This window comes from Neophocaena asiaeorientalis, unplaced genomic scaffold (assembly GCF_003031525.2).
Source record: "Neophocaena asiaeorientalis asiaeorientalis breed wild unplaced genomic scaffold, Neophocaena_asiaeorientalis_V1.1 scaffold150, whole genome shotgun sequence".
Classification (NCBI taxonomy): Eukaryota; Metazoa; Chordata; class Mammalia; order Artiodactyla; family Phocoenidae; genus Neophocaena; species Neophocaena asiaeorientalis.
In genome coordinates this window covers 15,934,166-15,944,166 of record NW_020176571.1, presented here as the reverse complement: position 1 = coordinate 15,944,166, position 10,001 = coordinate 15,934,166, and positions in this window count along the sequence as shown.

Sequence of the window (10,001 nt, the reverse complement as noted above, 5' to 3'; positions counted from 1 at the left end):
GAACTTCCCTCTAAGAACTGCTTTTGATGCATCCCATAGATTTTGTATTCTCATTTCATTTGTCTCAAGGTATGTTTTAATTTCCTCTTTGATTTCATCATTGACCCATTGTTTTTTTTAGTAGCATATTGTTTACTCTCCATGTATTCATGTTTTTCTCATTTCTTTTTCTGTGGCTGCCTGCTAGTTTCATGCCACTGTGGTCAGAAAAGATGCTTGAAATAATTTCTATACTCTTAAATTTGTTAAGGCTTATTTTGTGCCCCAGTGTATGGTCAGTCCTGGAGAGTGTTCCATGTGCACTTGAAAAGAATGTTTATTCTGGTTTTTTTGGATGTAGTGTCTTGAAAATGTCAGTTAAGTCTAACTGTCCTATTGTATCATTTAGGATCTCTGTTGCCTTACTGATATTCTGTCTAGGAGATCTGTCCATTAGTGTGAGTATCTCCCATTCTGAGGGTTGTCTTTTTGTCTTGTTTATGGTTTCCTTTGCTGTGAATAAGCTTAGAAGTTTCAATAGGTCACTTTTGTTTATTTTTGTTTTTATTTCCATTACTCTAGGAGGTGGATCAAAAAAGATCTTGCTGTGATTTATGTCACAGAGTGTTCTTCCTATGCTTTCTTCTAAGACTTTTATAGTGTCCGGTCTTACATTTAGGTCTCTAATCCATTCTGAGTTTATTTTTGTGTATTTATGGTCAGTCCTGGAGAGTGTTCCATGTGCACTTGAAAAGAATGTTTATTCTGGTTTTTTTGGATGTAGTGTCTTGAAAATGTCAGTTAAGTCTAACTGTCCTATTGTATCATTTAGGATCTCTGTTGCCTTACTGATATTCTGTCTAGGAGATCTGTCCATTAGTGTGAGTAGGGTGTTAAAGTCTCCTACTATTATTGTATTCCCTTCAATTTCTCCCTTTATATCTGTTGTTTTATGTATTTGAGTGCTCCTATATTGGGTGTAATATCCTCTTCTTGTATTGATCCTTTTATCATTATATAGTGTCCTTTATCTTTCTTTATGGCCTTTGTTTTAAAGTATACTTTGATATGAGTACTGCGAGCTGCTTTCCTTTCATTTCCATTTGCATGAAATATCATTTTTCATACCATCACTTTCAAGCTCTATGTGTCCTTTGCCCTAAAGTGGGTCTCTTGTAGGCAGCATATTGTAGGTGCTTGTTTTTATATCAAATCTGGCACTCTTTTTTTTATATATATACAGCAGGTTCTTATTAGTTATCTATTTTAAACATATTAGTGTATATATGTCAATCCCAGTCTCCCAATTCATCCCCCCACCCCCTGCTGCTTTCCCGCCGTGGTGTCCATTCATTTGTTCTCTACACCTGTGTCTCTATTTTTGCCCTGAAAACCAGTTCATCTGTACCATTTTTCTAGATTCCACGTATATGCGTTAATATACAATATTTGTTTTTCTTTTTCTGACTTACTTCACTCTGTATGACAGTCTCTATGTCCATCCACGTCTCTACAAATATTCCAATTTCGTTCCTTTTTATGGCTGAGTAATATTCCATTGTATATATGTACCACATCTTCTCTATTCGTCTGTCAATGGGCATTTAGGTTGCTTCCATGACCTGGCTATTGTAAATAGTGCTGCAATGAACATTGGGGTGCATGTGTCTTTTTGAATTATGGTTTTCTCTGGGTATATGCCCAGTAGTGGGATTGCTGGGTCATATGGTAATTGTATTTGAGGTTTTTAAGGAACCTCCATACTGTTCTCCATAGTGGCTGTATCAATTTACATTCCCACCAACAGTGCAAGAGGGTTCCCTTTTCTCCACACCCTCTCCAGCATTTGTTTTATGTTTCTAGAAACTTGTCCATTTCTTCTAAGTTGTTGAATTTGTTGGCATATAATTGTTCATAGAATTCTCTTAAGGTGTTTTGTATTTCCACACTATTATTTCTCCTTTTTCATTTCTTATTTTGTTTATTTGGGTCCTCTCTCTTTTCTTCTGGGTGAGCCTGGCTAGAGGTTTTTCAGTTTTGTTTACACTTTCAAAGAACTAGTTCTTGGTTTTATTGATTTTTTCTATTGTTTATCTCTATACTATTTATTTCCTCTCTGATATTTATTATTTCCTTCCTTCTGCTGACTTTAGGTTTTGTTCTTCTTTTTCTAATTCTTTTAGGTAGTAGATTAGGTTGTTTATTTGAGGTTTTTCTTTCTGTTTTTTCTTTTTTTTTGAGGAAGGCCTGTATTGTTATGAACTTCCCTCTAAGAACTGCTTTTGATGCATCCCATAGATTTTGTATTCTCATTTCATTTGTCTCAAGGTATGTTTTAATTTCCTCTTTGATTTCATCATTGACCCATTGTTTTTTTTAGTAGCATATTGTTTACTCTCCATGTATTCATGTTTTTCTCATTTCTTTTTCTGTGGCTGCCTGCTAGTTTCATGCCACTGTGGTCAGAAAAGATGCTTGAAATAATTTCTATACTCTTAAATTTGTTAAGGCTTATTTTGTGCCCCAGTGTATGGTCAGTCCTGGAGAGTGTTCCATGTGCACTTGAAAAGAATGTTTATTCTGGTTTTTTTGGATGTAGTGTCTTGAAAATGTCAGTTAAGTCTAACTGTCCTATTGTATCATTTAGGATCTCTGTTGCCTTACTGATATTCTGTCTAGGAGATCTGTCCATTAGTGTGAGTAGGGTGTTAAAGTCTCCTACTATTATTGTATTCCCTTCAATTTCTCCCTTTATATCTGTTGTTTTATGTATTTGAGTGCTCCTATATTGGGTGTAATATCCTCTTCTTGTATTGATCCTTTTATCATTATATAGTGTCCTTTATCTTTCTTTATGGCCTTTGTTTTAAAGTATACTTTGATATGAGTACTGCGAGCTGCTTTCCTTTCATTTCCATTTGCATGAAATATCATTTTTCATACCATCACTTTCAAGCTCTATGTGTCCTTTGCCCTAAAGTGGGTCTCTTGTAGGCAGCATATTGTAGGTGCTTGTTTTTATATCAAATCTGGCACTCTTTTTTTTATATATATACAGCAGGTTCTTATTAGTTATCTATTTTAAACATATTAGTGTATATATGTCAATCCCAGTCTCCCAATTCATCCCACCACCCCCTGCTGCTTTCCCGCCGTGGTGTCCATTCATTTGTTCTCTACACCTGTGTCTCTATTTTTTATTTCTAATCTCATAGCGTTTTGGTCAGAAAAGATGCTTGATTTGATTTCAATTTTCTTAAATTTACTGAGGCTCGATTTGTGACCCAAGGTGTGATCTATATCCTAGAGAATGTTCCGTGCACACTTGAGAAGTGTAATCTGCCCTTTTTGGATGGAATGTCCTATAAATATCAGTTAAATCTGTCTGGTCTATTGTGTCATTTAAAGCTTGTTTCCTTATTTATTTTCTTTCTGGACTTGGGTGGCTATTTCCTTTCCCATGTTAGGGAAGTTTTCTACTATAATGTCTTCAGATGTTTTCTCGGGTCCTTTCTCTCTCTCTTCTCCTTCTGGGACCCCTATAATGCGAATGTTGTTGCCTTTAATGTTGTCCCAGAGGTCTCTTGGCTGTCTTCATTTCTTTTCATTCTTTTTTCTTTATTCTGTTCTGCAGCAGTGAATTCCACCATTCTGTCTTGCAGGTCACTTATCCATTCTTCTGCCTCAGTTATTCTGCTGTTGATTCCTCCTAGTGTAGTTTTCATTTCAGTTATTGTATTGTTTATCTCTGTTTGCTTGTTCTTTAATTCTTCTAGGTCTTTGTTAAACATTTCTTGCATCTTCTCCATCTTTGCCTCCATTCTTTTTCCGAGGTCCTGGATCATCTTCACTATCATTATTCTGAATTCTTTTTCTGGAAGGTTGCCTATCTCCACTTCATTTAGTTGTTTTTATGCAGTTTTATCTTGTTCCTTCATCTGGTACATAGCCCTCTGCCTTTTCATCTTGTCTGTATTTCTGTGAATGTGGCTTTTGTTCCACAGGCTTCAGGACTGTAGTTCTTCTTGCTTCTGCTGTCTGCCCTCTGGTGGATGAGGCTAGCTAAGGGCTTGTGCAAGTTTCCTGATGGGGCAGACTGGTGGTAGGTAGAGCTGACTGTTGCTCTGGTGGGCAGAGCTCAGTAAAACTTTATTCCGCTTGCCTGCTGATGGGTGGGGCTGGGTTCCCTCCCTGTTGGTTGTTTGACCTGAGGCAACCCAACACTGGAGCCTACCTAGGCTCCTTGGTGGTGCTAATTGCAGACTCTGGGAGGGCTCATGCCAAGGAGCACTTCCCAGAACCTCTGCTGCCAGCATCCTTGTCCCCATGGTGAGCCACAACCCCCCCCACCTCTGCAGTAGACCCTCCAACACTAGCAGGTAGGTCTGGTTCAGTCTCCCCTAGGGTCACTGCTCCTTCCCCTGGGTCCCGATGCGCACACTACATTGTGTGTGCCCTCCAAGAGTGGAGTCTCTGTTTCCCCCAGTCCTGTCCAAGTCCTGCAATCAAATCCCACTAGCCTTCAAATTCTGATTCTCTAGGAATTGCTCCTCCCGTTGCCAGACCCCCAGGTTGGGAAGCCTGACATGGGGCTCAGAACCTTCACTCCAGTGAGTGGACTTCTGTGATATAGGTGTTCTCCAGTGTGTGAGTCACCCACCCAGCAGTTACGGGATTTGATTTTACTGTGATTGCACCTGTCTTACCGTCTCATTGTGGCTTCTCCTTTGTCTTTGGATGTGGGGTATCTTTTTTGGTGAGTTCCAGTGTCTTCCTGTCAATGAATGTCCAGCAGCTAGTTGTGATTCTGGTGTTCTCACAAGAGGGAGTGAGAGCACGTCCTTCTACTCTGCCATCTTGGTTCAGGGCCCTGTATACTTGCTTATTTAGATGATTTACTTCCCAATTGTCATTACTTATTCCTATAGATTTTTGCTTCTTTTCTGTTTAGAAAAAGTCCTTTCAGTATTTCTTTTAGGATAAGTTTAGTATTGCTGTGTTCTTTTAGTTTTTGCTTGTCTGGGAAACTCTTTATCTCTCTTTCTATTCTAAGTGACAATCTTGTTGGGTAGAATATCCTGGGTTGCAAATTTTTCCCTTTCAGAACTTTGAATATATCTTGCTACTCCCTTCCAGCCTGCAATGTTTCTGTAGAGGAATCAGCTGATACCCTTATAGTGGTTCACTCATAGTTAACTCTTTGTTTTTCTCTTGCTGCCTTTGAATCCTCACTTTGTCTTTAACTTTTGCCATTTTAATTATAATATGTCTTGGTGTAGGTCTGTTTGGGTTCATCTTGTTTGGGACCTTCTGTGCTTCCTGTACCTGGATAGCTCTTTCCTTCTTTAGATTTGGTTTCAGCAATAATTTCTTCAAATGCATTTTTGATCCCCTTTTCTCTTTCTTGTCCTTTGGGAACCCCTATGATGCTCAGATCGGCATGCTTTATATTATCCCATAGGTCTCTTATATTGCTTTCATTTTTTTCATTTGGCTTTCTGTCTGCTCTTCTGCTTGGGTGATTTCCATTATCCTGTCTTCCAGACCACTTATTCATTTTTCTGCCTTATTCAGTCTGCTTTTTATTACCTTTAGCTCAGCTTTCATCTCAGTAAATGAATTTTCTAATTTTTCTTGGCCTCTCTTTATAGTTTCTTGTTCCTATTTACAGTAATCTGCATTTTAATCGATATCCTTTCTTAATTCCTTCAGTATTTTCATTATCTCCTTTTTGAACCTGGTATCTATTAGACTGAAGTGTTCTGTTTTATTGTTTGCTTTTTCAGGGGAATTCACTTAATCTTTAAATTTGGAGTGGTTTCTCTGCTTCTTCATTTTACTTATATTTCTCTTGCTCTATATATTTAGGAGAAAAAAATTATCTACTGTGTTCTTGGAGGGCTATTTTTATGTGGAAGCATCCCTGCGTAGACTGTGTGGGTTTAATATCTTTGGTGCAAGGGCTGTTTTTAGTGTGGATGCCTTCCACCTCTTTTCTCCATGTGTGCTGGCCATTATCCCCTTGATAGGGGGTGTGACTTGTGTTGTGGTGATCAGAGCCTGCACTGGCTGTTGTGCAAGAACTCCTCTTTGCTCTGTGATTGTCACAGCCCTTTTGAGGGCAGATCTCCTCCTTTGTTGCTGGAGTAGAAGTCTCCGGATCCATTTCTGAACTGCGGTGTGAGGTAGGCGAGATATTGGAGCACTCCCACTGGGAGAGGAGCCACTGAGTATTCCTCCACCAGAGCTGTCCAGCAGGATATGAGCTCTGTGGTGTCTCTCTCTCACTCATTGTGTGGGCTCACAGAGTTTACTGTTTTGGACACCACCTTCAGCCCCGCCTCAACCATGGGAAGGCTGGCAATCGGCCCTAATATGCCTGAGGCACTTTTTTCACAAAGCCACCAGCATACATCCATAGGCTCAGATCCGCTGAAGTCAGCTACCAGGAGCACAGATGTCATACACCTGGACCTGCTGTGGGAGCAACGGAGGCAGCCTAGATCCTGGCCCAGCCCAGCCTCCACCCTGGCCCAGCCCAGCCTCCATGTGCACATACCCATAGAGCCCATCCCAGCCAGGGAACACCCGTTGTTCACTCGGGTGTCCTGCAGGTGCTGAGTTTACAAAGCCATCTGGTGGTGGCACAAATCCACATATCTCACAGCCACAGGGAGAGGGCTCATATTTCAGCCCTGCTTCCTGAGTTGCTTGGCTCCTGGTGATCAGCTCTGATTTTAGCCCTGCCTCTGCATGTGGTCAACCCATTGGCGCCTTTGCACTCTCAGAACTCGTAGAAGTGGTGCTGAGCCAGATGAAAGTGCTTGGCAAAAGGGGCTGCTGTGGCGGGCCCTGCCCTCCCTTTTGCTTGCATGTGCATTAAGAATGGGGTTTCAGTGGTGGCACCGTGCCCACTATGAGGATGCAAAGAGTTAGACTGCAATACTGGGCCCTACCCCTCCCTTTGCACACTCCTTAACCATGGCGCTTAGCTTCTATGGCAGGCTCAGGCTTCTTCTGTGTACCCCCCCGGTTGCGGTGGTACTACACTCTAGCCCCTTCAGGCTGTCTCTGCACAGCCAACCCCAGTCCTGTCCCTGGGTCTTTCCTCTAAGGCCTGAATTTCAGCATCCAGCCCCTGCCCATACCAGTGGATGCACTGGCTTGGGAGTGCAGGGTGGTGACACGGACTGTCTGTGCAGGTCTCTCTCTCTGTTCTGCCTGCCACAAACCAGTTGATGTGCTCTCCTCTGAGCCTGTGAGGCTCCCTTTCTTTCCCAGCTGATCTCCACACCTGTGAGGGGGCTTCTAAGAGTGCAGGAACCTTTCCTCTTTCACGGCTCCCTCCCAGGGGTGCAGGTCCTGCTTCCTTTTTTTTCCCCTTTCGTCCTACCCAGTTACGTGGAGATCTTTCTTGCACTTTTAGGCGTCTGAGATCTTCTGCCAGCCTTCAGTAGGTATTCTGTGAGAATTGTCCCACATGTAGATGTATTGTTGATGTATTTGTGGGAGGAGGTCAGCTCCAGGTCCTTCTATCCCACCATCTTGATTGGAACACCCAACAGCTTATTTTCAATAGGCTGTTGCAACATTCTCAAGACTGCGCCTTTCCTGCTTTCCCCATTGCCACTGCTGACTTTTTAAAACTGACCTGCCTGTTTCATTGTGGACATGAGTTTTCTTGATGTGGAACAGCTGTGTAGTCCATATTGCCTTCATTATCTTTACTGTGTTCCTCATTCTTTTCATGATTTGTGGAAGGTTAAATTATAGCCACCAAAGTTGTCTACCCCCTAATCCCCAAGAAACCGTAAATATGTTAAATTACATGGCAAAAGAGACTTTTCAGATGTAGTTCATGTTAAAGACCTTAATACAGGGAGAGAATCTTGGATCATTTGGGTCCAGTATAATCACATGAGTCCTTAAAAGCAGAGAACTTTCCAAAGCTAGAGACAGAGAGGATGCAGCGGCAGCTGAAGTTAGAAAGTCTCAGGGTGTAAGAATGAATCACATGCCATCGCTGGTTTGAAGGTGGGGTGGGGGCTGGGTGAGAGGAGAAATGCCTGGAGGAGTGAGGTGACCTTAAGAAGCATTCAGCCAGCAAAGGAATGGGACGTTAGCTCTGTCATTGGAAGGAACTGGATTCTGCCAACAAGCTGAATGATTCTAGAGACTTCAGAAAAGAGGTCAGGCTGGCAAACACTTGATTTCAGTCTTGTGAGAGACCCAAAGCAGAGAGTCCAGCCAAGCCCATCTGGACTTCTGACTGACAGAGTTGTGAGCTAATAAATTTGCCTTATTTTAAGTTACCAAGGTTGTGGTAACTTATTCTGGCAGAAATAGAAAACTAATACATAATCTTTATCTGCCTTGAAGTCCCTGAAGACCAGAGCCCAAGCCTTCAATGAATTCGCCTTTGGCATCTGGTGGGGAAGAGCCAGTCAGTTTGACAATGGAGGAAGGAGCAACCCCATTTCCTGAGTATAACTACAAAGTATGAAGCAATACGCCCCTCCCCCATCCAGTTCTGTCTGGTCCCAGTAGCCCAGAGGATCCCAGACAGCACAGGCCACTCAACAACTCTTCACATCTGTCAGATTTCAGCAGAAGTGGACCCGGGTTTCCTCTCTTAAGCCAGCAATGATGTAAGAAAGAATGATCTGGACATGGAGTGGTTCCAGGACTAAAAGAAGCAAGACTGTTGCTTAAAACTATCCTGACAGGCAGAAAGTGCTCTAATCATTTAAGAACTGATTACATTTTTCTTTTTCATTGGTCAGGGTGTGGTACCCATTTCCTAAGCTCCACCTCATGTGGTTCATTGGGCGTAGGGGTGATCTGTAGGGTTGGACCAAGTATGGATTAGTGTGACCAAGGACACGCTAATCTGATCTCTGAGGCTATTTCAGACAATGGCCTTGGCCATCCCTTTCCTCTGGCCTGGATCTCAGGCTCCATTAGAGCTTACCAATCATCACCTCTTACCCCATCATGTAAATTAACTTTTCCTTACCTAAGGCCAGTTTGACAGTACCTAAACACAGGAAGGAGATGAAAGTTCAGACTGGACCTAGTTATGGTCTCCCTTCCACTGAGGACCAGAGCATCACCATAAGAGGAAAGCCCTGGGAGAGGGATAGAATCCAGAACTCAAAAAGACGTAGTCAATCTTGCTCTGTTGTGCTGCGTGTAGTTGGAAGAATTTGTGTATGCACAAAGGGAGAAAGAAAATGTATTTATAGAGTGTGAAAATCCCCTACTAATTTGATTTGCCTAAGATATAGAAATATAAATGATTAATGGCTGGTTCCTTTGATGGGGACATGGTTTGAGGCCTGAGTGAAGGGAACTTTGAATAGAACAGGCTTAGACATTAGAATTTTGTTTCATAGGTAATCGGGAAATCAATGTGTGTAGACTGAAGAATTGACTCCTTGGGAACTTTGGGTAGAAATTGCATTTTGCTTTTGTTTGCTTCAGAGAACTATATTTGAGTGTTTTCAAACCATTCAACATTTTGTAAAGCTTTTTATATACGTAGACCAAAAACAATTCTGAGTCTGTACAATCAAATATCCTGTATATTGGGCATTCATAGACAAACTTGATAGGATAAATTGTAGCATTCATAGTATAAATGGCAGCACTGTGTATTTCACAGGCCCCTGAAGCTGACTATTAGAAATCTGGTTATCTTGGTTTTGGTGCTAACTATTCTATTAGAGAAAGGGCACAGCTTAGCTGCAGAAAGTTAGATGAAGATTAATGCAGCTAAGAATTCATCAGAGACAGGGAGAGGGATGTGACCATGGGAATAGAAGTCTCCAGGAGTTCTTGGAAATTGTAGGAGGGTCAATGGATGTGTCATTATGGAGGACTTGGGTTGTACAAATGACTACATCAAACATGATACCACAGAATTATATTTATGTTATACATTGTCTTCACATTGTAACATCCACATTGATCATATGTGACACAATTCTACTAACTTTGAGTATATATTTACTATAACATAT